Raw genomic sequence first — 26,351 nt, 5'->3', positions numbered from 1 at the left:
CAGTCACTATCTCCTTAACCCCCTAGAGATAGATATCTAGTAGTCAGTCACTATCTCCTTAACCCCTTAAAGAGAGATATCAAGCAGTGTTACAAGGCGTGTTGTAGTCACTATCTCCTTAACCCCTTAAAGAGAGATATCAAGCAGTGTTACAAGGCTTGTTGTAGTCACTATCTCCTTAACCCCTTAAAGAGAGATATCAAGCAGTGTTACAAGGCGTGTTGTAGTCACTATCTCCTTAACTCAATCCTCACCTTCTGATGATGCAGTAGCTTTGACACTTGTTGTATGAAAAGTTGCATGAACTTTAATGTGGATCATCAAAGGTTTTGGCACCATAAAGAGGTCCGAATCACAGACTCCATTTACGGTGTAACGTTACATACTAGTGCCAAGAACACCCACAGCTCCCATGGTTACAATGCAAGTGGATGGGAGGGGGCGGGGTTAGGATCAATAGGAGTGGTTGTATGATGAGGAAATCAACATGGAGTATCTGGGTGCATCTCAATACGCTAAAAAATAGATTTCCCTCCATGTCTCCTTTCTGACTTTCCTTCATATGCAATGATGTGAAAGAGCCGAGCAAAGTGAGAGCTCATTTCTGGTTTGTATCCATCACATTAACTTAACACCTGTGTTTTCAGTTCAGTACAGATGAAGGAGAGGAAATGAGGAGAGGGTGAGGAGTGGAGGAAGCCCCTTTAGACGATTGGGATGGACCCTCAATGCAGAGACTGAGCCTAATCTACACAGGTGCCCAGTCCCAAACCAATACCTCATCCCGATCCCTAGGACCTTGTTTGGATTTGTACTGCATATAACTCCAAGTCCTTTTAGCTTGGAGGAGGCAGGACTTTTGGAAAGGGACAAGCTATTGGTTTGGAATCAGGCCGTTTTGTCATTCCCAGTCTTATTCTTTAATGTTTGTAATGGAGCCTGGTTTAAATCTTTACAGTGGCTACTTCGAGACTAACAGACAGCGTTGTTTATATTCTACACCAGTGCAAAAATATTGTTCAGACTAACGTTGTTGTACGGAATATTAATATTTTTGTGTTTATTTTCAGTTGTTTTTTTTTTTAGTTTTGTTTACTGACTGTAGATTTTCTAATATAGCTTTTTCCTTGTTGTTCTTCTTCTTTAGTCTTATTAATATAGCTTTTTCCTTGTTGTTCTTCTTCTTTAGTCTCATTAATATAGCTTTTTCCTTGTTGTTCTTCTTCTTTAGTCTTATTAATATAGCTTTTTCCTTGTTGTTCTTCTTCTTTAGTCTTATTAATATAGCTTTTTCCTTGTTGTTCTTCTTCTTTAGTCTCATTAATATAGCTTTTTCCTTGTTGTTCTTCTTCTTTAGTCTTATTTCCATCTTGTAACACTTGTTTATTTATTTTTTTTCACTATTTTTCTCTTTAATATATATCTCTATAGTTTCTCTTCCTTCATTTTCTTTTTTACAAAATGGGAGACAGAATGATGAGCAACACATAGACTTGTTCTTTTCTTATCAGACCAGATCATTTTGCTTTTCATTCTTGTAAACAAACAGGATTCAGCACCACAGTTTGTTCACCCCTCGTTCTTCTTCATCTCCCTCCGTGTTCGCTATCTCATCTTCCTTCCCTCTCTCTGCTCCTCTCACTCTCATTGGAGAAGAGCCCTGATTTGTTTGGAGGTGCTGTCGTCGTTTAGATGTCGGGTCGTATACCTGGAGAGGAGGGAGAGGAGAGGATGGGAGGAGAGAAGGGGGAGAGGACAGGAGGAGAGAAAGACATGTGAGATGAGTATATGTACATACAAGCTACAAGCTCTACCTCTCTCTCTCTCTCTCTCTCTCTCTCTCTCTCTCTCTCTCTCTCTCTCTCTCTCTCTCTCTCTCTCTCTCTGCCTCTCTCTCTCTCCTCTCTCTCTCTCTCTCTCTCTCCTCTCTCTCTGCCTCTCTGCCTCTCTCTCTCTGCCTCTCCCTCTCTGCCTCTCCCTCTCTGCCTCTCCCTCTCTGCCTCTCCCTCTCTGCCTCTCCCTCTCTGCCTCTCCCTCTCTCTGCCTCCCTCTCTCTGCCTCCCTCTCTCTGCCTCTCTCTCTCCCTCTCTCTCTCTCTCTCTCTCTCTCTCTCTCTCTCTCTCTCTCTCTCTCTCTCTCTCTCTCCTCTCCCTCCCTCCCTCCCTCCCTCCCCCTCCCTCCCTCCCTCCCTCCCTCCCTCCCTCCCTCCCTCCCTCCTCTGCCCTCCTCCTCCCTCTGCCTCCCTCCCTCCCTCCCTCCCTCCCTCCCTCCCTCTGCCTCCCCTGCCTCTCTCCTCTGCCTCTCCCCCTCCCTCCCTCCCTCCTCACCTCAGTGCCTCCCTCTCTCTGTTCAATAGCCCCTCCACACTGTTGGAAGGCTGTTCTTTCAGCACCTTGATGCAGCCCTTCATCTGTAGAAACACAAACCAAAGACACACACCACTTTAGACTAAGGTCATCACCCTACTTGAGGACATCAAGGCATGTGTGGTCAGATAGAATCAGCATGTTAAGCAGTATAAGAGTAGAAACATGGATGTTTGTGTGTCTTACGTCTATTTTGGAGGTCTTGGCAAAGGCTCCTACAGGGTGGACATGGTCGTACAGAATGATCACTCCCACCATCACCCTCATACAGAACAACATGGTGTCTGTGTTGGTGAACCTACAACGGTACTCACTATGGAGAGAGGAGAGGGACGGAGGGGGAAGGGATCGGAGAGAGGTAGGTGGGGGAGAGGAAGGGGGAAAGGGGGTAGAAAGAGGGAGAGAGAGGCAGAGGGAGGGTGAGAGAGTAAGGGGGTAGAGAAAGGGAGAGAGAAAGAGAGCGGGATTGTTATTGCTTTAATCAGCTTTAAGGCGCTGATGTTCTTTTGATAATGACTTTTATGATAATGAGTTATCATGCCAATAATGTGTCAACAGCAACCTTGCGAAAATCCTCTGCATTATCATTAACAGCAGACTCAGTGAAAACAATGTACTGAGCAAATGTCAAATTGGCTTTTTTTTAAAACAAATTACAGACCACGTTTTCACCCTGCTCACCCTAATTGACAAACAAACCAAACCAAAGACAGTCTTCTCAAAGCTTTGTTGATTTCAATTTCTTTTTTTGACCCAATTTGGCGTGAGGGTCTGCTATACAATTGATGTAAACTGGTGTTGGGGGGAATAACATACGACATAATAGAATCCATGTAAACAAACAACACGTGTGTTAAAATTAGCAAAAAACAGACACATTTCTTTCCACATGGCCGTGGCTAAAGCCCCGCCTTCTTCAACATATAGACAGTTGAGGTCGGAGGTTTACATAAACTTAGGTTAGAGTCATTAAAACTGTTTTTTTCAACCACTTTCTTGTTAACAAACTATAGTTTCGGCAAGTCGGTTAGAACATCTACTTTGTGCATGATGACACAAGTCATTTTTCCAACAATTGTTTACTGACAGATTTTTTAAAAACTTATAATTCACTGTATCACATTTTCAGTGGGTCAGAAGTTTACATACACTAAGTTGACTGTGCCTTTAACTACTTTGGGACCAGTATTTGTGATAGGGGGCAGTATTTTCACGTCCGGATGAGAAGCGTGTTCAAAGTAAACAGCCTGCTACTCAGGCCCAGAAGCTAAGATAAGATATGCATATTATTAGTAGATTTGGATAGAAAACACTCTGAAGTTTCTAAAACTGTTTGAATCGTGTCTGTGAGTATAACAGAACGTATTTGGCAGGCGAAACCCCGAGGACAAACCGTTCAGAGTTTTGTTTTGTTTTGAGGTCACTCTCTCTTCAATGGCTTTCATTGGGAATCCAGATTTCTAAGGGACTTTCCTGCAGTTCCTACCGCTGCCACTGGATGTCAGCAGTCTTTAGAAATTGGTTGCTTTGAGAAATGAAGAAGTAAGACTGTTCAGAACGAGGTTCGAGTCTCTTTGTTAGAGGCTCGTGACCTGAAAGCACGCTCCACTTTGTTTTCCTCCGGTATTGAACACAGTATATCCCGTCTTCAATTTGATAAAAAAAAATACCTAAAGTTGTATTACAAAAGTAGTTTGAAATGTTTTGGCAAAGTTTACAGGTAATTTTTGAGATATTTTGTAGTCACGTTGGGACCTGTGTTTTTCTGGATTTGTGTCGCGCCTCCAGGGGTTGAAATATACTTTTCTCTCTTTGTTTACTATCCTCAGATAATAGCATCGTTTGCTTTCGCAGTAAAGCATTTTTTTAATCTGACACGTTGGCTGGATTCACAACAAGTGTAGCTTTAATTTGGTATATTGAATGTGTGATTTCATCGAAGTTTAATTTTATAGTAATTTATTTGAATTTGGCGCTCTGCATTTTCACTGGATGTTGGCCAGGTGGGACGCTACCATCCCACATATCCCAGAGAGGTTTTAAACAGCTTGGAAAATTCCAGAAAATTATGTCATGGCATTATAAGCTTCTTATAGGCTAATTGACATAATTTGAGTCAATTGGAGGTGTACCTGTGGAAGTATTTCAAGGCCTACCTTCAAACTCAGTGCCTCTTTGCTTTATATCATGGGAAAATCAAAAGAAATGAGCTAATACCTCAGAAAAACATTGTAGACCTCCACAGGTCTGGTTCATCCTTGGGAGCAATTTCCAAATGTCTAAAGGTACCACGTTCATCTGTACAAACAATAGTACTCAAGTTTAACCACCATGGGAACCACGCAGCCGCCATACCGCTCAGAAAGGAGATGCGTTCTGTCTCCTAGAGATGAACATATGTTGGTGCAAAAAGTGCAAATCAATCCCAGAACAACAGCAAAGGACCTTGTGAAGATGCTGGAGGAAACAGGTACAAAGTATCTATATCCACAGTAAAACGAGTCCTACATCGACATAACCTGAAAGGCCGCTCAGCAAGGAAGAAGCCACTGCTCCAAAACCACCATAAAAAAGCCAGACTACGGTTTGCAACTGCACATGGGGACAAAGATCGTACTTTTTGGAGAAAAGTCCTCTGGTCTGATGAAATAAAAATAGAATTGTTTGGCCGTAATGACCATCGTTATGTTTGGAGGAAAAAGGGGGATGGCTTGCAAGCCGAAGAACACCATCCCAACCGTGAAGCACGGTGGTGGCAGCATCATGTTGTGGAGGTGCTTTGCTGCAGGAGGGACTGGTGCACTTCACAAAATAGATGGCATCATGAGGGTGGAAAATTATGTGGATATATTGAAGCAACATCTCAAGACATCAGTCAGGAAGTTATAGCTTGGTCGCAAATGGGTCTTCCAAATGGACATTGACCCAAGCATACTTCCAAATTTGTGGCAAAATGGCTTAAGGACAACAAAGTCAAGGCATTGGAGTGGCCATCACAAAGTCCTGACCTCAATCCTATAGAAAATTTGTGGGCAGAACTGAAAAAGCATGTGCGAGCAAGGAGGCCTACAAACCTGACTCAGTTACACCAGCACTGTCAGGAAGAATGGGCCAATATTCACTTAACTTATTGTGGGAAGCTTGTGGAAGGCTACCCGAAACGATTGACCCAAGTTAAGCAATATAAAGGCAATGCTACCAAATACTAATTGAGTGTATGTAAACTTCTGACCCACTGGGAATGTGATGAAAGAAATAAAAGCTGAAATAAATAAATAAATATTTTTTTTCTACTATTATTCTGACATTTCACATTCTTAAAATAATGTGGTGATCCTATCTGACCTAAGACAGGGAATTTTTACTAGGATTCAAGGTCAGGAATTGTGATAAACTGGGTTTAAATGTATTTGGCAAAGGTGTATGTAAACTTCTGACTTGAACTGCATCTACGAATAAGGTGAGGGCACTAGAACAGTCTGCAGCACCTGGCCTCCCCCTACTAGAATCTGAAGTTAAATGTCTATTGTTTGTTGATGATCAGGTGCTTCTGTCACCAAACAAGGAGGGCCTACAGCAGAACTTAGATCTTCTGCACAGATTCTGTCAGACCTGGGCCCTGACAGACCTGGGCCCTGACAGACATGGGCCCTGACAGTAAATCTCAGTAAGACCAATATAATGGTGTTCCAAAAAAGGTCCAGTTGCCAGGACCACAAATGCAAAATCCATCTAGACACATTTGCCCGGGAGCACACAAAATACTATACATCCCTCGGCCTAAACCTCAGCGCCACAGGTAACTTCCACAAAGCTGTGAACGATCTGAGAGACAAGGCAAGAAGATCCTTCTATGCCATCAAAAAATTTGGCATACTAATTTGGTTCTAACAAAAAAATACTTGAATCAGTTATAGAACCCATTGCCCTTTATGGTTGTGAGGTCTGGGGTCCGCTCACCAACCAAGAATTCACAAAATGGCACAAACACCAAATGAAGACTGCATGCAGAATTCTGCACAAACACCAAATGAAGACTGCATGCAGAATTCTGCACAAACACCAAATGAAGACTGCATGCAGAATTCTGCACAAACACCAAATGAAGACTGCATGCAGAATTCTGCACAAACACCAAATGAAGACTGCATGCAGAATTCTGCACAAACACCAAATGAAGACTGCATGCAGAATTCTGCACAAACACCAAATGAAGACTGCATGCAGAATTCTGCACAAACACCAAATGAAGACTGCATGCAGAATTCTGCACAAACACCAAATGAAGACTGCATGCAGAATTCTGCACAAACACCAAATGAAGACTGCATGCAGAATTCTGCACAAACACCAAATGAAGACTGCATGCAGAATTCTGCACAAACACCAAATGAAGACTGCATGCAGAATTCTGCACAAACACCAAATGAAGACTGCATGCAGAATTCTGCACAAACACCAAATGAAGACTGTGCAGAATTCTGCACAAACACCAAAGAAGACCATGCAGAATTCTGCACAAACACCAAATGAAGACTGCATGCAGAATTTCACCAAAAAGACTGTGCAAATTTTACAACCACCAAAAAAGAAGCAATTACACAAACCAAATGAAGACTGCATGCAGAATTCTGCACAAACACAAATGAAGCCATCACCTACAGAAGAGATGTAGGTGAAGACTGCATGCAGAATTCTGCAAAACACAAACAGACCCCACAGAGCCATAGGATTCTGCAAAAACACCAAATGAAGACTGCATGCAGAATTCTGCACAAACACCAAATGAAGACTGCAGCAGAATTCTGCACAAACACAAATGAAGACTGCATGCAGAATTCTGCACAAACACCAAATGAAGACTGCATGCAGAATTCTGCACAAACACCAAATGAAGACTGCATGCAGAATTCTGCACAAACACCAAATAGACTGCATACTCTGCACAAACACAAATGAAGAAAGAATTCTGCACAAACACCAAAAAAACAGAGACAACTGAAGACTGCATGCTATTTGGCCCAAATAAACAGCAGAATTCTGCACAAACACCAAATGAAGAGTACATTTGAAAACAAACCATGCAGAGTTCTGATAAACCAAATGAAGACCATATCTACTGGGTGAAATTCTGCCATCAAACAGCAAATTTGAAGACTGCATGCAGAATTCTGCACAAACACCAAATGAAGACTGCATGCAGAATTCTGCACAAACACCAAATGAAGACTGCATGCAGAATTCTGCACAAACACCAAATGAAGACTGCATGCAGAATTCTGCACAAACACCAAATGAAGACTGCATGCAGAATTCTGCACAAACACCATTGTGCAGAATTCTCACACAAATGAAGACTGCATATTTGCACAAACACCAAATGAAGTTGCAGAATTTTGAAGATTGCAGAATTCTGCACAAACACTTTAGACATATTTGCAAATGAAGACTGCATGCAGATTTGGAAAATGCAGTCTGCACAAACACAAATGAAGACTGCATTTCCCTGCACAACCAAATCCATGCTTCAAATGAAACTGCATGCAGAATTCTGCACAAACACCAAAGGGATAAACACCAAAAGAGCTGCATGCAGAATTCTGCACAAACACCAAATGAAGACTGCATGCAGAATTCTGCACAAACACCAAATGAAGACTGCATGCAGAATTCTGCACAAACACCAAATTATGTGTGCAGAGCAGAACCAGGCAGACACCCGCAAATGACCAAATTTCATAAAAGATGACATAAAAAGAAGCAATTACCAAAGTCCATAAAGAGCCATCACCTACAGAGAGATGTAGAAAGATGTAGGTTCACAAACACAAACAGCAGAAGACAGCAGCACAATTAGACCCAACCAAATCATGAGAAATCAAAAAGATAATTACTTGACACATTGGAAAGAATTTAAAAAAACAGAGACAACTAGAATGCTATTTGGCCCTAAACAGAGAGTAGAAAAGTACATTTGAAAACAAACCCAGTTTTGACATATACTGGGAGAAAAGTGTTCCATCACAGCAGCAAGAGTGTGACCTGTTGCCAAAGAAAAGGGCAACCAGTGAAGAACAAACACCATTGTAAATTCAAGAGGACTTTTTGTACTTTAACTATTTGCATATGTCACTTGATTTGGAAATGTTGACATAGAGAATAAGACTCAATTGAAATTGAATTGAGAGGGAGACGGGGATATGGAGAGAGGACTAGGGGAAGAGAGGGATAAAGATAAGAGGTAAAAGAAGGACTAGGGAAAGAGGACTAGAGTCATAAGATGACGAGAGAGAGAGGATGGAAAGAGTGGAGCTAATCAGAGCAAGAGAGACAGTAAGAAATAGAGAGGTGACTAGTAAAAGAAGGAGAGACTAGAAAAGAAAGGACTAGAGAAAGAGACTAGAGAAAGAGGACTAGAGAAAGAGGACTAGAGAAAGAGGACTAGAGAAAGAGAGGACTAGAGAAAGAGAGGACTAGAGAAAGAGAGGACTAGAGAAAGAGACTAGAGAAAGAGACTAGAGAAAGGGACTAGAGAAAGAGGACTAGAGAAAGAGACTAGAGAAAGAGAGAAAGAGACTAGAGAAAGAGGACTAGAGAAAGAGAGGAAAGAAAGAGACTAGAGAAAGAGAGACTAGAGAAAGAGAGGACTAGAGAAAGAGAGGACTAGAGAAAGAGACTAGAGAAAGAGACTAGAGAAAAGAGGACTAGAGAAAGAGACTAGAGAAAGAGAGGACTAGAGAAAGAGAGGACTAGAGAAAGAGGACTAGAGAAAGAGACTAGAGAAAGAGGACTAGAGAAAGAGACTAGAGAAAGAGACTAGAGAAAGAGAGGACTAGAGAAAGAGAGGACTAGAGAAAGAGAGGACTAGAGAAAGAGAGGACTAGAGAAAGAGAGGACTAGAGAAAGAGACTAGAGAAAGGGACTAGAGAAAGAGACTAGAGAAAGAGACTAGAGAAAGAGACTAGAGAAAGAGACTAGAGAAAGAGACTAGAGAAAGAGACTATAGAAAGAGACTAGAGAAAGAGACCAGAGAAAGAAAGAGACTAGAGAAAGAAAGGACTAGAGAAAGAAAGAGACTAGAGAAAGAAAGGACTAGAGACAGAGAGGACTAGAGACAGAAAGGGACTAGAGAAAGAAAGGACTAGAGAAAGAGACTAGAGAAAGAAAGGACTAGAGAAAGAAAGGACTAGAGAAAGAAAGGACTAGAGAAAGAAAGGACTAGAGAAAGAGACTAGAGAAAGAGAGGACAAGAGAAAGGACTAGAGAAAGAGACGAGAGAAAGAAAGGACTAGAGAAAGAAAGGACTAGAGAAAGAAAGGACTAGAGAAAGGACTAGAGAAAGGACTAGAGAAAGAGAGGACAAGAGAAAGAAAGGACTAGAGAAAGAAAGGACTAGAGAAAGAAAGGACTAGAGAATGAAAGGACTAGAGAATGAAAGGACTAGAGAAAGAAAGGACTAGAGAAAAAGAGGACTAGAGAAAGACAGGACTAGAGAAAGACAGGACTAGAAAAAGAGAGCTACTCACGGGGTCTCCAGCATGACGCGACACACACAGGCCATGGTGCTCAGACAGTCTGTGGTGTCTTCAATGGGTAAGGTCTTATTCTGTAACACAGACAGCAGGGGGAGACAGAGATTAAATACCCAGGAGACGGAGAGTAAATACCTACGCTGGCCCCTGGGGGGAGACGGAGAGTAAATACCTACGCTGGCCCCTGGGGGGAGACGGAGAGTAAATACCTACGCTGGCCCCTGGGGGGAGACGGAGAGTAAATACCTACGCTGGCCCCTGGGGGGAGACGGAGAGTAAATACCTACGCTGGCCCCTGGGGGGAGACGGAGAGTAAATACCTACTCTGGCCCCTGGAGGGAGACGGAGATTAAATACCTACGCTGGCCCCTGGGGGGAGACGGAGTAAATACCTACGCTGGCCCCTGGGGGGAGACGGAGCGTAAATACCTACGCTGGCCTCTGGGGGGAGACAGAATAAATACCTACGCTGGCCTCTGGGGCGAGACAGAGTAAATACCTACGCTGGTCCCTGGAGGGAGACAGAGAGTAAATACCTACGCTGGCCCCTGGGGGGAGACGGAGTAAATACCTACGCTGGCCCCTGGGGGGAGATGGAGAGTAAATACCAGGCTTGGGGTGTGATGAGGCTAGTTTAGGGTGACTTGGGGTGTGGTGAGGCTAGTATAGGGTGACTTGGGGTGTGGTGAGGCTAGTGTAGGGTGACTTGGGGTGTGGTGAGGCTAGTATAGGGTGACTTGGGGTGTGGTGAGGCTAGTGGGGTGACTTGGGGTGTGGTGCGGCTAGTGTAGGGTGACTTGGGGTGTGGTGAGGCTAGTATAGGGTGACTTGGGGTGTGGTGAGGCTAGTATAGGGTGACTTGGGTTGTAGTGAGGCTAGTATAGGGTGACTTGGGGTGTGGTGAGGCTAGTATAGGGTGACTTGGGTTGTAGTGAGGCTAGTATAGGGTGACTTGGGTTGTAGTGAGGCTAGTATAGGGTGACTTGGGGTGTGGTGAGGCTAGTATAGGGGACTTGGGGTGTGGTGATGCTAGTATAAGGTGAAGACTCATCTCTTCAGTAGGTCCTATGATTGAGTGTAGTCTGGCCCAGGAGTGTGAAGGTGAACAGAAAGGCTCTGGAGCAACGAACCGCCCTTGCTGTCCTTGCTGTCTCTGCCTGCCCTCTTTCCATTGGGATTCTCTGCCTCTAACCCTATTACAGGGGCTGAGTCACTGGCTTACTGGTGCTCTTCCATGCCGTCCCTAGGAGGGATGCGTCACTTGAGTGGGTTGAGTCACTGATGTGATCTTCCTGTCTGGGTTGACGCCCCCCCTTGGGTTGTGCCGTGGCAGGGATCTTTGTGGGCTATACTCGGCCTTGTCTCAGGATGGTAAGTTGGTGGTTGAAGATATCCCTCTAGTGGTGTGGGGGCTGTGCTTTGGCAAAGTGGGTGGGGTTATATCCTGCCTGTTTGGCCCTGTCTGGGGGTATCATCGGATGGGGCCACAGTGTCTCCTGACCCCTCCTGTCTCAGCCTCCAGTATTTATGCTGCAGTAGTTTATGTGTCGGGGAGCTAGGGCCAGTCTGTTATATCTGGAGCACTTATCCTGTCTTATCCGGTGTCCTGTGTGAATTTAAGTATGCTCTCTCTAATTCTCTCTTTCTTTCTCTTTCTCTCGGAGTACCTGAGCCCTAGGACCATGCCTCAGGACTATCTGGCCTGATGAGTCCTTGTTGTCCCCAGTCCACCTGGCCGTGCTGCTGCTCCAGTTTCAACTATTCTGCCTGCGGCTATGGAACCCTGACCTGTTCACTGTGATTACTATTATTTGACCATGCTGGTCATCTTTGAACATAATAATTATAATTATAATCTTATAATTATAATCATTATAATCTCCACCCAGCACAGCCATAAGAGGACTGGCCACCCCTCATAGCCTGGTTCCTCTCTAGGTTTCTTCCTAGGTTTTGGCCATTCTAGGGAGTTTTTCCTAGCCAGCGTGCTTCTACACCTGCATTGCTTGCTGTTTGGGGTGTTAGGCTGGGTTTCTGTACAGCGGATGTAAGAAGGGCTATATAAATACATTTGATTTGATTTGACTTGGGTTGGTAGCTTTCGTAAAGACTAGTATTGGCTCTTGTTTAAGGGGGCAGGAGTTGGCGCTAGTTGTCGTTAAGAACCAGAGGGAGGGGTGTGATGGGGGAAGGAGGTAGGGACTAGAACAAGGGGACAGGGGACGTGACCCCTGACTGACCTCTGACACAAACTTGGTGGTGGCGTTACTCAGGGTCTTCAGCATGGGCGTGGCCTCGGCGTAGAACAGAGACATCCGATTGGCCATCTCATTGTTCACCTCGTTCTCTGCCTCCAACTGCAGCAGAGAGAGATGGTTTTGAACAAGGCAACATTTGCATATTTGGCACAGGATTCCACTTTAACTGTTGTGAATTATTAAGTCATCTAATGTGACATCATTCAATACTTTTCCTGTTTGCAATTCATTTAAGCAAACACTGTGGTGATGAGTAAACACTGTGGTGATGAGTAAACACTGTACTATGTGGTGATGAGTAAACACTGTGGTGATGAGTAAACACTGTGGTGATGAGTAAACACTGTGGTGATGAGTAAACACTGTGGTGATGAGTAAACACTGTGGTGATGAGTAAACACTGTGGTGATGAGTAAACACTGTGGTGATGAGTAAACACTGTGTTGATGAGTAAACACTGTGGTGATGAGTAAACACTGTGGTGATGAGTAAACACTGTGGTGATGAGTAAACACTGTGGTGATGAGTAAACACTGTGTTGATGAGTAAACACTGTGGTGATGAGTAAACACTGTGGTGATGAGTAAACACTGTACTATGTGGTGATGAGTAAACACTGTGTTGATGAGTAAACACTGTGGTGATGAGTAAACACTGTGGTGATGAGTAAACACTGTGGTGATGAGTAAACACTGTGGTGATGAGTAAACACTGTGTTGATGAGTAAACACTGTGGCGATGAGTAAACACTGTGTTGATGAGTAAACACTGTGTTGATGAGTAAACACTGTGGTGATGAGTAAACACTGTGGTGATGAGTAAACACTGTGGTGATGAGTAAACACTGTGGTGATGAGTAAACACTGTGGTGATGAGTAAACACTGTGGTGATGAGTAAACACTGTGGTGATGAGTAAACACTGTGTGATGAGTGAACACTGTGGTGATGAGTAAACACTGTGGTGATGAGTAAACACATTATGTGGTGATGAGTAAACACTGTGGTGATGAGTAAACACTGTGGTGATGAGTAAACACTGTGGTGATGAGTAAACACTGTGAACACTGTGATGAGTAAACACTGTGGTGATGAGTGAACACTGTGGTGATGAGTAAACACTGTGGTGATGAGTAAACACTGTGGTGATGAGTAAACACACTGTGTGTTGATGAGTAAACACTGTGGTGATGAGTAAACACTGTGGTGATGAGTAAACACTGTGGTGATGAGTAAACACTGTGGTGATGAGTAAACACTGTGTTGATGAGTAAACACTGTACTAAACATGTGGTGATGAGTAAACACTGTGGTGATGAGTAAACACTGTGGTGATGAGTAAACACTGTACTATGTGGTGATGAGTAAACACTGTGTTGATGAGTAAACACTGTGGTGATGAGTAAACACTGTGGTGATGAGTAAACACTGTGTTGATGAGTAAACACTGTGTTGATGAGTAAACACTGTGGTGATGAGTAAACACTGTGGTGATGAGTAAACACTGTGGTGATGAGTAAACACTGTGTTGATGAGTAAACACTGTGGTGATGAGTAAACACTGTGTTGATGAGTAAACACTGTGTTGATGAGTAAACACTGTGGTGATGAGTAAACACTGTGGTGATGAGTAAACACTGTGGTGATGAGTAAACACTGTGTTGATGAGTAAACACTGTGTTGATGAGTAAACACTGTGGTGATGAGTAAACACTGTGTTGATGAGTAAACACTGTGTTGATGAGTAAACACTGTGTTGATGAGTAAACACTGTGGTGATGAGTAAACACTGTGTTGATGAGTAAACACTGTGTTGATGAGTAAACACTGTGTTGATGAGTAAACACTGTGTTGATGAGTAAACACTGTGGTGATGAGTAAACACTGTGTTGATGAGTAAACACTGTGGTGATGAGTAAACACTGTGTTGATGAGTAAACACTGTGGTGATGAGTAAACACTGTACTATGTGGTGATGAGTAAACACTGTGTTGATGAGTAAACACTGTGGTGATGAGTAAACACTGTAGTGATGAGTAAACACTGTGGTGATGAGTAAACACTGTACTATGTGGTGATGAGTAAACACTGTGGTGATGAGTAAACACTGTGGTGATGAGTAAACACTGTGGTGATGAGTAAACACTGTGGTGATGAGTAAACACTGTGGTGATGAGTAAACACTGTGGTGATGAGTAAACACTGTGGTGATGAGTAAACACTGTGGTGATGAGTAAACACTGTGGTGATGAGTAAACACTGTACTATGTGGTGATGAGTAAACACTGTGTTGATGAGTAAACACTGTGGTGATGAGTAAACACTGTGGTGATGAGTAAACACTGTGGTGATGAGTGAACACTGTGGTGATGAGTAAACACTGTGGTGATGAGTAGCTTTTAACACTGTGGTGTTTGAGTGAACACTGTTTGACTGAGATTGAACATCCTGGTGGTGATGAGTAAACACTGTCCTTCCTTACCTGTGGTTGATGAGTAAACACTGTGTCCTCCCTGATGAGTAAACACTGTGGCTGATGAGTAAACACTGTGGTGATGAGTAAACACTGTGGTGATGAGTAAACACTGTGGTGATGAGTGAACACTGTGGTGATGAGGAAACACTGTGGTGATGAGTAAACACTGTGGTGATGAGTAAACACTGTGGTGACGAGTAAACACTGTGGTGATGAGTAAACACTGTGGTGATGAGTAAACACTGTGGTGATGAGTAAACACTGTACTATGTGGTGATGAGTAAACACTGTGGTGATGAGTAAACACTGTGTTGATGAGTAAACACTGTGGTGATGAGTAAACACTGTGGTGATGAGTAAACACTGTGTTGATGAGTAAACACTGTGTTGATGAGTAAACACTGTGTTGATGAGTAAACACTGTGTTGATGAGTAAACACTGTGGTGATGAGTAAACACTGTGTTGATGAGACTGGAACACATGTGGTGATGAGTAGCTGGTTTATCTTTTCACATGTGACTATGGTAACAGTTTGTAATGAACACTGTTATTCACCTAGCAACTGTCATTCCTGACAGATTAGCCAAGTGATCCAGGTTAAAGGCACCAGGAAGCACAGGCCAACATGGTCATTCACAACAGGTTGTTCAGCCTGTTTCTACTGGTCATTCCTGTAACAGGAAGTCAGAATGGCTGGGTTTTCACTATATGGGGAAGGGGAAAGGAGAGAGGGAGTCATTCAGAGGGAGGGGGAGTAGAGAAAGACTGGTCATTGAGAGAGGGAGGTGGGGAGAGAGACTGGTCATTCAGGGAGGGGGAGAGGGAGGTGAGGGGAAAGACAGGAGGGGGGAGACTGGTCATTCACAGAGGAGGAAGGAGAGAAAGACTGGTCATTCAGAATAAGGAAGTTAAAAAACAGTACTTTATACTGGTCATTAAGATGACCTAGTGTCCCACTGAAGGACAACAGGAAGTAGAGAAAGACTGGTCATTCACAACAGGAAGGAGAGAAAGACTGGTCATTCACAACAGGAAGAGAGAAAGACTGGTCATTCACAACAGGAAGGAGAGAAAGACTGGTCATTCACAACAGGAAGGAGAGAGACTGGTCATTCACAACAGGAGGAGAAAGACTGGTCATTCACAACAGGAGGAGAAAGACTGGTCATTCACAACAGGAAGGAGGGAAAGACTGGTCATTCACAACAGGAAGGAGAGAAAGACGGGTCATTCACAACAGGAAGGAGAGAAAGACGGGTCATTCACAACAGGAAGGAGAGAAAGACTGGTCATTCACAACAGGAAGGAGAAAGACTGGTCATTCACAACAGGAAGGAGAGAAAGACTGGTCATTCACAACAGGAAGGGGAGAAAGACTGGTCATTCACAACAGGAAGGAGAAAGACTGGTCATTCACAACAGGAAGAGAGAAAGACTGGTCATTCACAACAGGAAGGAGAGAAAGACTGGTCATTCACAACAGGAAAGAGAAAGACTGGTCATTCACAACAGGAAGGAGAGAAAGACTGGTCATTCACAACAGGAAGGAGAGAAAGACTGGTCATTCACAACAGGAAGGAGAGAAATACTGGTCATTCACAACAGGAAGGAGAGAAAGACTGGTCATTCACAACAGGAAGGAGAGAAATACTGGTCATTCACAACACAGCAGGAAGGAGAGAAAGACTGGTCATTCACAACAGGAAGGAGAAAGACTGGTCATTCACAACAGGAAGGAGAGAAAGACTGGTCATTCACAACAGGAAGGAGAGAAAGACTGGTCATTCACAACAGGAAGGAGAGAAAGACTGGTCATTCACAACAGGAAGTAGAGAAAGACTGGTCATTCACAACAGGAAGGAGAAATACTGGTCATTCACAACAGGAAGGAGAGAAAGACTGGTCATTCACAACAGGAAGGAGAGAAAGACTGGTCATTCACAACAGGAAGTAGAGAAAGACTGGTCATTCACAACAGGAAGGAGAAAGACTGGTCATTCACAACAGGAAGGAGAGAAAGACTGGTCATTCACAACAGGAAGTAGAAGTATGTATAGGAAAGGGATATGAAGTGTTATGAAGGTAAGGACCACTTTCCCTCCCTCCCTCCCTCCCTCCCTCCCTCCCTCCCTCCCTCCCTCCCTCCCTCCCTCCCTCCCTCCCTCCCTCCCTCCCTCCCCTCCCTCCCTCCCTCCCTCCCTCCCTCCTTCCCTCCCTCCCTCCCTCCCCTCCCTCCCTCCCTCCCTCCCTCCCTCCCTCCCTCCCTCCCTCCCTCCCTCCCTCTTCCCTCCTTTCTCTCCTCCTCCCAAATCCCTCCTCCCTCCTCCTCCCAAATCCCTCCCCTCCCCCCCTCCCTCTCTCCCCTCCTCCCTTTCTCTCCTCCTCCCAATTCCCTCCTCCTCCTCATCACCTTTAGTTCGTCGAAGCTGAGGGTGAAGTGGAGTATCTCAGCGAACTGTTTGGCCAGAGCCTGTTCTCTCTCTAGGTGCTGCATGGGAGCGTAGGGAGGGCTCGTCAGCGCTCCAACAGGCTACGCAGGGCATTTTCTACAAAGACACATGTACATAACGTTAGTATCATTACCATTCGTATTCAGTCAGCTGATCATGTAAGTTTTCATAAGAGCTAATGGCTCCTCAGAACGGTCTTATAGCCACATTACACACATGCAATTCATAAATAGTATTGTCTGCATTCCTGTGTTCTTGTCCTAATCATATCCCTTACTATGGTGTCCATTCGCATGCTATTGAACCCAGACCACGGTATAGATGCATGTAGCTCTGTCAAAGTAATGGCCCAGCCTGTCCCGTGGGGACCAATCCCTTCCCTCTGCATCATTAACTATTCAACAGCTCTTCTATAAATACAGTACTGATGTGTTTTATCTGAGACGGCCTGGATAGAAACTCCACTCTCCCTCCTCCTGCTGCTAGCTCAGAGCTACTGCTGCTAGCAGATAGCATAGATATAATTAATAGAAACTCCACTCTCATCCTCCTCCTGCTGCTCAGAGCTCTGGAGCATAGATATATAATTAATAGAGCTAGCCACTGGAGCATAGATATATAATTAATAGAAACTCCACTCTATCTCCTCCTGCTGCTAGCTCAGAGCTACTGGAGCATAGATATATAATTAATAGAAACTCCACTCTATACCCCATAGCCACTGGAGCATAGATATATAATTAATAGAAACTCCACTCTATCTCCTCCTGCTGCTAGCTCAGAGCTACTGGAGCATAGATATATAATTAATAGAAACTCCAACTAGCTCAGAATCTAGAAACTCCCCTCCTCCTGCTGCTAGCTCAGAGCTACTGGAGCATGGAGAAACTCCATACTCCTCCTGCTGATAGCCACTGGAGCATAGATATATAATAGATTTAAAAAGTCCAATCTCCCTCCTCCTGCTGCTACCCCATAGCCACTGGAGCATAGATATATAATAGATTTAAAAAGTCTAATCTCCCTCCTCCTGCTGCTAGCCCACTGGAGAGCTACATAGATATCCAGTATACTAGATAGATGTATAATAAGTAGATATAGAGTGAGTAGAGAGAATGTTCCTGGTAATGTCCTGTGGGTTAGGGGTGTACTGCTTGCGTCACCTCTCAGACTGTTGTGACTTTTCTCAGTTTTCTAAACAGGTAGCAAATGGTACATCCTTCCTCATCACAGAGCCACTGTATGGGAATTCTACCTATTGTATTTCTATCATCAGTAGAGTACTGCCGTCTTCGCGTGTGCTTCAGTAAACTGCAGGAGAGGAAGATGGGGATGTGGAGGGGACTGGTGAAGGTCTGTTACAGGAGAGGAAGATGAGGATGTGGAGGGGACTGGTGAAGGTCTGCGTTTCAGGAGAGGAAGATGGGGATGTGGAGGGGACTGGTGAAGGTCTGTGACAGGAGAGGAAGATGAGGATGTGGAGGGGACTGGTGAAGAGCTGCGTTTCAGGAGAGGAAGATGAGGAGGTGGAGGGGACTGGTGAAGGTCTGCGTTTCAGGAGAGGAAGATGAGGATGTGGAGGGGACTGGTGAAGGTCTGCGTTTCAGGAGAGGAAGATGAGGATGTGGAGGGGACTGGTGAAGGTCTGCGTTTCAGGAGAGGAAGATGGGGATGTGGAGGGACTGGGGTCTGCGTTTCAGGAGTGAAGATGAGGATGTGGAGGGACTGGTGAAGGTCTGCGTTTCAGGAGAGGAAGATGGGGATGTGGAGGGGACTGGTGAAGGTGGAAGGGACTGGTGAAGGTCTGCGTTTCAGGAGAGGAAGATGAGGATGTGGAGGGGACTGGTGAAGGTCTGTTACAGGAGAGGAAGATGGGGATGTGGAGGGGACTGGTGAAGGTGTGCGTTTCAGGAGAGGAAGATGAGGATGTGGAGGGGGGACTGGTGAAGGTCTGCGTTTCAGGAGAGGAAGATGAGGATGTGGAGGGGACTGGTGAAGGTCTGCGTTTCAGGAGAGGAAGATGAGGATGTGGAGGGGACTGGTGAAGGTCTGCGTTTCAGGAGAGGAAGATGGGGATGTGGAGGGGACTGGTGAAGGTCTGCGTTTGTTCTTGGACTGGTGAGAGTCTGCGTTTACTTCAGGAGAGGAAGATGAGGATGTAGGGAGGGGACTAAGTGTGTCGAAGGTGGAAGGGACTGTGAAGGTCTGTTTCAGGAGAGGAAGATGAGGATGTGGAGGGGACTGGTGAAGGTCTGTGTTTCAGAGAGGAAGATGAGGATGTGGAGGGGACTGGTGAAGGTCTGTTTGGAGAGGAAGATGGGGATGTGGAGGGGACTGGTGAAGGTCTGTGGTACAGGAGAGGAAGATGAGGATGTGGAGGGTCTGTGAAGTGTGGAAGGGACTGGTGAGGGTCTGCGTTACAGGTGAAAAGATGAGGATGTGGAGTGTGACTGGTGTCGGGTCTGCGTTTCAGGAGAGGAAGATGAGGATGTGGAGGGACTGGTGAAGGTCTGCATTACAGGAGAGGAAGATGAGGATGTGGAGTGGAAAAGTGTGTAGGGTCTGTGTTTAGTGTCAAACATCGTGAGGGTCTGTGTTTCGCTACTTCCTGATCCAGTCCCTTGAAGTGTGTAGGGTCTGTGTTTAGTGTGAGAAGTGTGTAGGGTCTGTGTGAGGAGTGTGTAGGGTCTGTGTTTAGTGTGAGAAGTGTGTAGAGTCTGTGTGAGGAGTGTGTAGGGTCTGTGTTTAGTGTGAGAAGTGTGTCGGGTCTGTGTTTAGTGTGAGGAGTGTGTAGAGTCTGTGTGAGGAGTGTGTAGGGTCTGTGTTTAGTGTGAGAAGTGTGTAGGGTCTGTGTTTAGTGTGAAAAGTGTGTAGGGTCTGTGTTTAGTGTGATAAGTGTGTCGGGTCTGTGTTTAGTGTGAGGAGTGTGTAGAGTCTGTGTGAGGAGTGTGTAGGGTCTGTGTTTAGTGTGAGAAGTGTGTAGGGTCTGTGTTTAGTGTGAAAAGTGTGTAGGGTCTGTGTTTAGTGTGATAAGTGTGTAGGGTCTGTGTTTAGTGTGAGGAGTGTGTAGAGTCTGTGTGAGGAGTGTGTCGGGTCTGTGTTTAGTGTGAGAAGTGTGTAGGGTCTGTGTTTAGTGTGATAAGTGTGTAGGGTCTGTGTTTAGTGTGAGGAGTGTGTAGAGTCTGTGTGAGGAGTGTGTAGGGTCTGTGTTTAGTGTGAGAAGTGTGTAGGGTCTGTGTTTAGTGTGAGAAGTGTGTAGGGTCTGTGTTTAGTGTGATAAGTGTGTAGGGTCTGTGTTTAGTGTGATAAGTGTGTCGGGTCTGTGTTTAGTGTGAGGAGTGTGTAGGGTCTGTGTTTAGTGTGATACGTGTGTAGGGTCTGTGTTTAGTGTGAGGAGTGTGTAGGGTCTGTGGTTAGTGTGAGAAGTGTGTAGGGTCTGTGGTTAGTGTGAGAAGTGTGTAGGGTCTGTGGTTAGTGTGAGGAGTGTGTAGGGTCTGTGGTTAGTGTGAGAAGTGTGTAGGGTCTGTGGTTAGTGTGAGAAGTGTGTAGGGTCTGTGGTTAGTGTGAGAAGTGTGTAGGGTCTGTGGTTAGTGTGAGGAGTGTGTAGGGTCTGTGGTTAGTGTGAGAAGTGTGTAGAGTCTGTGGTTAGTGTGAGGAGTGTGTAGGGTCTGTGGTTAGTGTGAGAAGTAACCATCTCTCTCTGTCTCTCTGTCTCTGCTCGATGACTGCGTTCTGTTGTTGCCTTAGCAACTGCTGCCTGCCTGCTAGGTCAGGCTACTGCAGAGGAGGAAAGAGCTGTGTGTGTGTGCATGTATGTATGTGTGTGTGTGTTTGCGTGCATGCTTGTGTGTGTGTCACCCACCCAGTCGGAGGGAGAACTCGTAGAAGCGTTTGAGCTTGGCCACCAGGGGGCAGACTGCGTTCCAGGCCTTCTCCTGTAACTGCAGATCACCTGGATTCTGGATGGCCTGGAGAAGGAGAGGAAGATGACGACAGAGGAAGAGGAAGAGAAGAAGAAGAAGATGAGGAAGATAACAACAGAGGAAGAGGGAGAGAAGAAGAAGAAGGTGAGGAAGATAACAGAGGAAGAGGGAGAGAATAAGAAGGTGAGGAAGATGACGACAGAGGAAGAGGGAAAGAAGAAGAAGGTGAGGAAGATGAGGAAGAGGGAGAGAAGAAGAAGAAGGTGAGGAAGATTACGACAGAGGAAGAGGGAGAGAATAAGAAGGTGAGGAAGATTACGACAGAGGGAGAGAGAGAATAAGAAGGTGAGGAAGATTACGACAGAGGAAGAGGGAGAGAATAAGAAGGTGAGGAAGATTACGACAAAGGAAGAGAAAAAGGAGAGGAGAGGAAGAGAAGAAGAAGAAGAAGGTGAGGAAGATGAGGAAGAGGGAGAGAAGAAGAAGGTGAGGAAGATGAGGAAGAGAAGAAGAAGAAGAAGGTGAGGAAGATTACGACAGAGGAAGAGGGAGAGAAGAAGAAGAAGGTGAGGAAGATGAGGAAGAGGGAGAGAAGAAGAAGAAGGTGAGGAAGATTACGACAGAGGAAGAGGGAGAGAATAAGAAGGTGAGGAAGATTACGACAGAGGGAGAGAGAGAATAAGAAGGTGAGGAAGATTACGACAGAGGAAGAGGGAGAGAATAAGAAGGTGAGGAAGATTACGACAAAGGAAGAGAAAAAGGGAGAGGAGAGGAAGAGAAGAAGAAGAAGAAGGTGAGGAAGATGAGGAAGAGGGAGAGAAGAAGAAGAAGGTGAGGAAGATTACGACAGAGGAAGAGAAAAAGGGAGAGGAGAGGAAGAGAAGAAGAAGAAGGTGAGGAAGATTACGACAGAGGAAGAGAAAAAGGGAGAGGAGAGGAAGAGAAGAAGAAGAAGGTGAGGAAGATGAGGAAGAGGGAGAGAAGAAGAAGAAGGTGAGGAAGATTACGACAGAGGAAGAGAGAGAAGAAGAAGAAGGTGAGGAAGATGAGGAAGAGGAGAGAAGAAGAAGAAGGTGAGAAGAAGACAGAGGAAGAGAAGAAGAAGAAGGTGAGGAAGACGACAGAGGAAGAGAGAGAAGAGGTGAGGGATGACGACAGAGGAAGAGGGAGAGAATAAGAAGAAGGTGAGGAAGTGACAGAGGAAGAGGGGAAGAAGAAGAAGGTGAGGAAGATGACGACAGAGGAAGAGGGAGAGAAGAAGAAGGTGAGGAAGATGACAACAAAGGAAGAGAAGAAGGAGAGGAGAGGAAGCTCCCGAAGTAGAGCTCTGGTCTCTGGAAACTTAGAAGACACAATCCACAATTTCGGGAAATATAGAATGTTCATCTGGAATGGAAACCAGTATTTCTAACATTAAAAGGATTTCCTTCCTTAAGTCATCACTGATCTGACAGGACTGGATTAGTGAGAGCCATATTATTGATTACTTCAAGGTCTATGCTGTCCATAAAAAAATATATCTTTGAATGGAACGTAAACTACAACAGGAAGCTAGTACTATACTATACTATATACTCAATACTATTACGCTATAGAGCGATCGAAGCTGAACCACCATGCTATTCTCTTCTCAGTGGTCGTTGATACAGGAGTGGGAATTAAAGCCACTGGTTCCCTGTCTGGTGTTGATAATAGCAATGGTCGTGATTGTTGTGTGTTCTGTGTTTTGATGCCTGGCTGACCACCTAGGCTGCTTTGAAGTCTGTGATGTGAGAGAGATCACAGTTGTGTGTGTGTGTGTGTGTGTGTGTGTGTGTGTGTGTGTGTGTGTGTGTGTGTGTGTGTGTGTGTGTGTGTGTGTGTGTGTGTGTGTGTGTGTGTGTGTGTGTGTGTGTGTGTGTGTGTGTGTGTGTGTGTGTGTGTGTGTGTGTGTGTGTGTGTGTGTGTTACACAGCTGAGCAAACCTTTGAACTTGACTCAACACCACCCATCCACCACACGTTAAAGACCAACGTTTGATCAGTCAAACTGTTTGATGAACCGTTAGTGTAACGTTTGTGGCCGTGTGGCTTGTGTGTGTGTGTGTGTGTGTGTGTGTGTCTCTAATTAAGAGACGCACACAGCTGGTGAACGATAACATATATATAAATATAATAACTAAAAACGGAGAAGGAATATATTCAGGTAAATGATTATTTGTGAATAGTAATTTGTGTGTATCAGAATAGCAGGCTACCTATTGCAATTTGGTTTCATTTGTTACAGCACTTAACGGCATTAACAAATATTCATATTCTGTTTAGTCGTCGTTGTTGTCCCCCCCTCCCTACACACACACACACACACACCCACACACCTCTCACATCACCACACACACACACACACACACACACACCCCACCCTCACCTCTCGTATCTCCCCCCCACACCCCCTCCCCACACACACACACCCCTCCCCTCACCACCTCTCGTATCTCCTGCCCCCCTCCCCCTCCCTGCACACACACACACCCCTCCCCTCACCTCTCGTATCTCCTGTCCTCCCCCCCCTGCACACACACACCCCTCCCCTCACCTCTCGTATCTCCTGTCCCCACCCCCCACAAACCCCTCCCCTCACCTCTCGTATCTCCTGCCCCCCCCCCCACACACCCCTCCCCACACCCCCTCCCCCACACACACACCCCTCCCCTCACCTCTCGTATCTCCTGACACCCCCCCCCACACACCCCTCCCCCCCACACACACCCCCCCCCCACCCCTCCCCCACACACACACAAACCCCTCCCCCACCTCTCGTATCTCCTGCCCCCCCCACACACACACACCCCTCCCCCCACACCCCTCCCCCCCCACACACCCCCTCCCCTCACCTCTCGTATCTCCTGCCCCCCCCCCCCACACACCCCTCCCCCCCCACACACCCCCCCCCACCACACACCCCTCCCACCACCTCTCGTATCTCCTGTCCTCCCCCTCCCTGCACACACACACACCCCTCCCCTCACCTCTCGTATCTCCTGTCCCGCCCCCCCCCTCCCCCACACCCCTCCCCTCACCCTCTCCTATCTCCTGTCCCGCCCCCTCCCCCTCCCCCACCCCTCCCCTCACCTCTCGTATCTCCTGTCCCGCCCCCCTCCCCCTCCCCCACACCCCTCCCCTCACCTCTCGTATCTCCTGTCCCCCCCCTCCCCCTCCCCCACACCCCTCCCCTCACCCTCGTATCTCCTGTCCCGCCCCCCCCCCTCCCCCCACACCCCTCCCCTCACCTCTCGTATCTCCTGTCCCGCCCCCCCTCCCCCCTCCCCCCACACCCCTCCCCCCACACACACACCCCTCCCCCCACACACCCCCTCCCCCCACACACACCCTCCCCTCCCCTCATCTCCACCCCCCCCCCACACACCCCTCCCCTCACCTCTCGTATCTCCTGCCCCCCCCACACACCCCTCCCCTCACCTCTCGTATCTCCCCACACACCCCTCCCCTCACCTCTCGTATCTCCTGCCCCCCCCCACACCCCTCCCCCACACACACACCCCCTCCCCTCACCTCTCGTATCTCCTGCCCCCCCCCCCACACCCCTCCCCTCACCTCTCGTATCTCCTGCCCCCCCACCCCCCCCCCACACACACACCCCTCCCCTCACCTCTCGTATCTCCTGCCCCCCACCCCCCCCTCCCCTCACCTCTCGTATCTCCTGCCCCCCACCCCTCCCCACACCCCTCCCCTCACCTCTCGTATCTCCTGTCCCGCCCCGTTGTATGACTGTAGTTCAGCCAGGATGCCGTGGGCCTCCTCCAGGACAGCACTGACCTGGTTCCATACCGCCGTCTCTGCCTCCGTAGGCTGAGCATCTGGAGGAGGGAGAGGAGCATGATGGGACATGGAGTTTTGGAGGTTGGGGTTGAGAGTAGAGAGGAGCATTATGGGAAGTTTAATTTTGGAGAGGAGAGTATGTGTGGGGGAATTGGGGTTCGGTTTATAGGACAGGGTGTGTGTGGGGGGGGGATTGGGGTTCGGTTTATAGGACAGGGTGTGGGGGGATTGGGGTTCGGTTTATAGGACAGGGTGTGTGTGGGGGGGGATTGGGGTTCGGTTTATAGGACAGGGTGTGTGTGGGGGATTGGGGTCGGTTTATAGGACAGGGGGGATTAGGACAGGGTGGTGGGGGGTGTGGGGGTCGGTTTATAGGACAGGGTGTGTGTGTGGGGGGGATGGGGTTCGGTTTATAGGACAGGGTGTGTGTGGGGGGATTGGGGTTCGGTTTATAGGACAGGGGTGTGTGTGTGGGGGGGGATTGGGGTTCGGTTTATAGGACAGGGGGGTGTGTGGGGGGATTGGGGTTCGGTTTATAGGACAGGGTGTGTGTGGGGGGGGTTGGGGTTCGGTTTATAGGACAGGGTGTGTGTGGGGGGATTGGGGTTCGGTTTATAGGACAGGGTGTGTGTGGGGGGATTGGGGTTAGGTTTATAGGACAGGGTGTGTGTGGGGGGATTGGGGTTCGGTTTATAGGATGGGTTGGGGGTGAAAGGGAGTAAGGGGAAGGGTGTTTAGTGACCGAGGGAGGATGAGGATTGAAAGAGAATTAGGACGAAGATCTTTGCAATATAAATATATATCTGTACAGTCACTACACACCGCAGAGGTCCAGGTCTGCATGAGTTATGTGTCTGTACAGTCATTGACAATGAGATATGTGTCTGATACAGTTCACTACTTTTGTGGATACACTTCTCCCGTGAACAGTTGTGTATGTGACCAATAACATTTTAGTGTTGATTTGATAATTGTTCACGTAGTGTTTGTGTCACTTTCCCGTGAAGAGTTGTGTGGTCTCTCTTTATGTAGTGTTGTGTGGTCTCTCTTTACATAGTGTTGTGTGGTCTCTCTTTATGTAGTGTTGTGTGGTCTCTCTTTATGTAGTGTTGTGTGGTCTCTCTTTACGTAGTGTTGTGTGGTCTCTCTTTATGTAGTGTTGTGTGGTCTCTCTTTTATGTAGTGTTGTGAGGTCTCTCTTTATGTAGTGTTGTGTGGTCTCTCTTTATGTAGTGTTGTGTGGTCTCTTTATGTAGAGTTGTGTCTCTCTTTATGTAGTGTTGTGTGGTCTCTCTTTATGTAGTGTTGTGTGGTCTCTCTTTATGTAGTGTTGTGTGGTCTCTCTTTATGTAGTGTTGTGTGGTCTCTTTATGTAGTGTTGTGTGGTCTCTCTTTATGTAGTGTTGTGTGGTCTCTTTATGTAGTGTTGTGTGGTCTCTTTATGTAGTGTTGTGTGGTCTCTCTTTATGTAGTGTTGTGTGGTCTCTTTATGTAGTGTTGTGTGGTCTCTTTATGTAGTGTTGTGTGGT

At 46.3% G+C, this 26,351-nt stretch overlaps 1 pseudogene; it reads right to left on the bottom strand.

The window, feature by feature from the left end:
* Positions 1–1,644: 1,644 nt before the first annotated feature.
* LOC127910105 (CYFIP-related Rac1 interactor A-like) lies at positions 1,645–24,975 on the bottom strand (annotated as a pseudogene).
* Positions 24,976–26,351: the final 1,376 nt, after the last annotated feature.

This window comes from Oncorhynchus keta, chromosome 20 (assembly GCF_023373465.1).
Source record: "Oncorhynchus keta strain PuntledgeMale-10-30-2019 chromosome 20, Oket_V2, whole genome shotgun sequence".
Taxonomy (NCBI): Eukaryota; Metazoa; Chordata; class Actinopteri; order Salmoniformes; family Salmonidae; genus Oncorhynchus; species Oncorhynchus keta.
The sequence above is the reverse complement of the archived record's forward strand: the minus strand, read 5'-3'. Positions and strand labels throughout refer to the sequence as shown.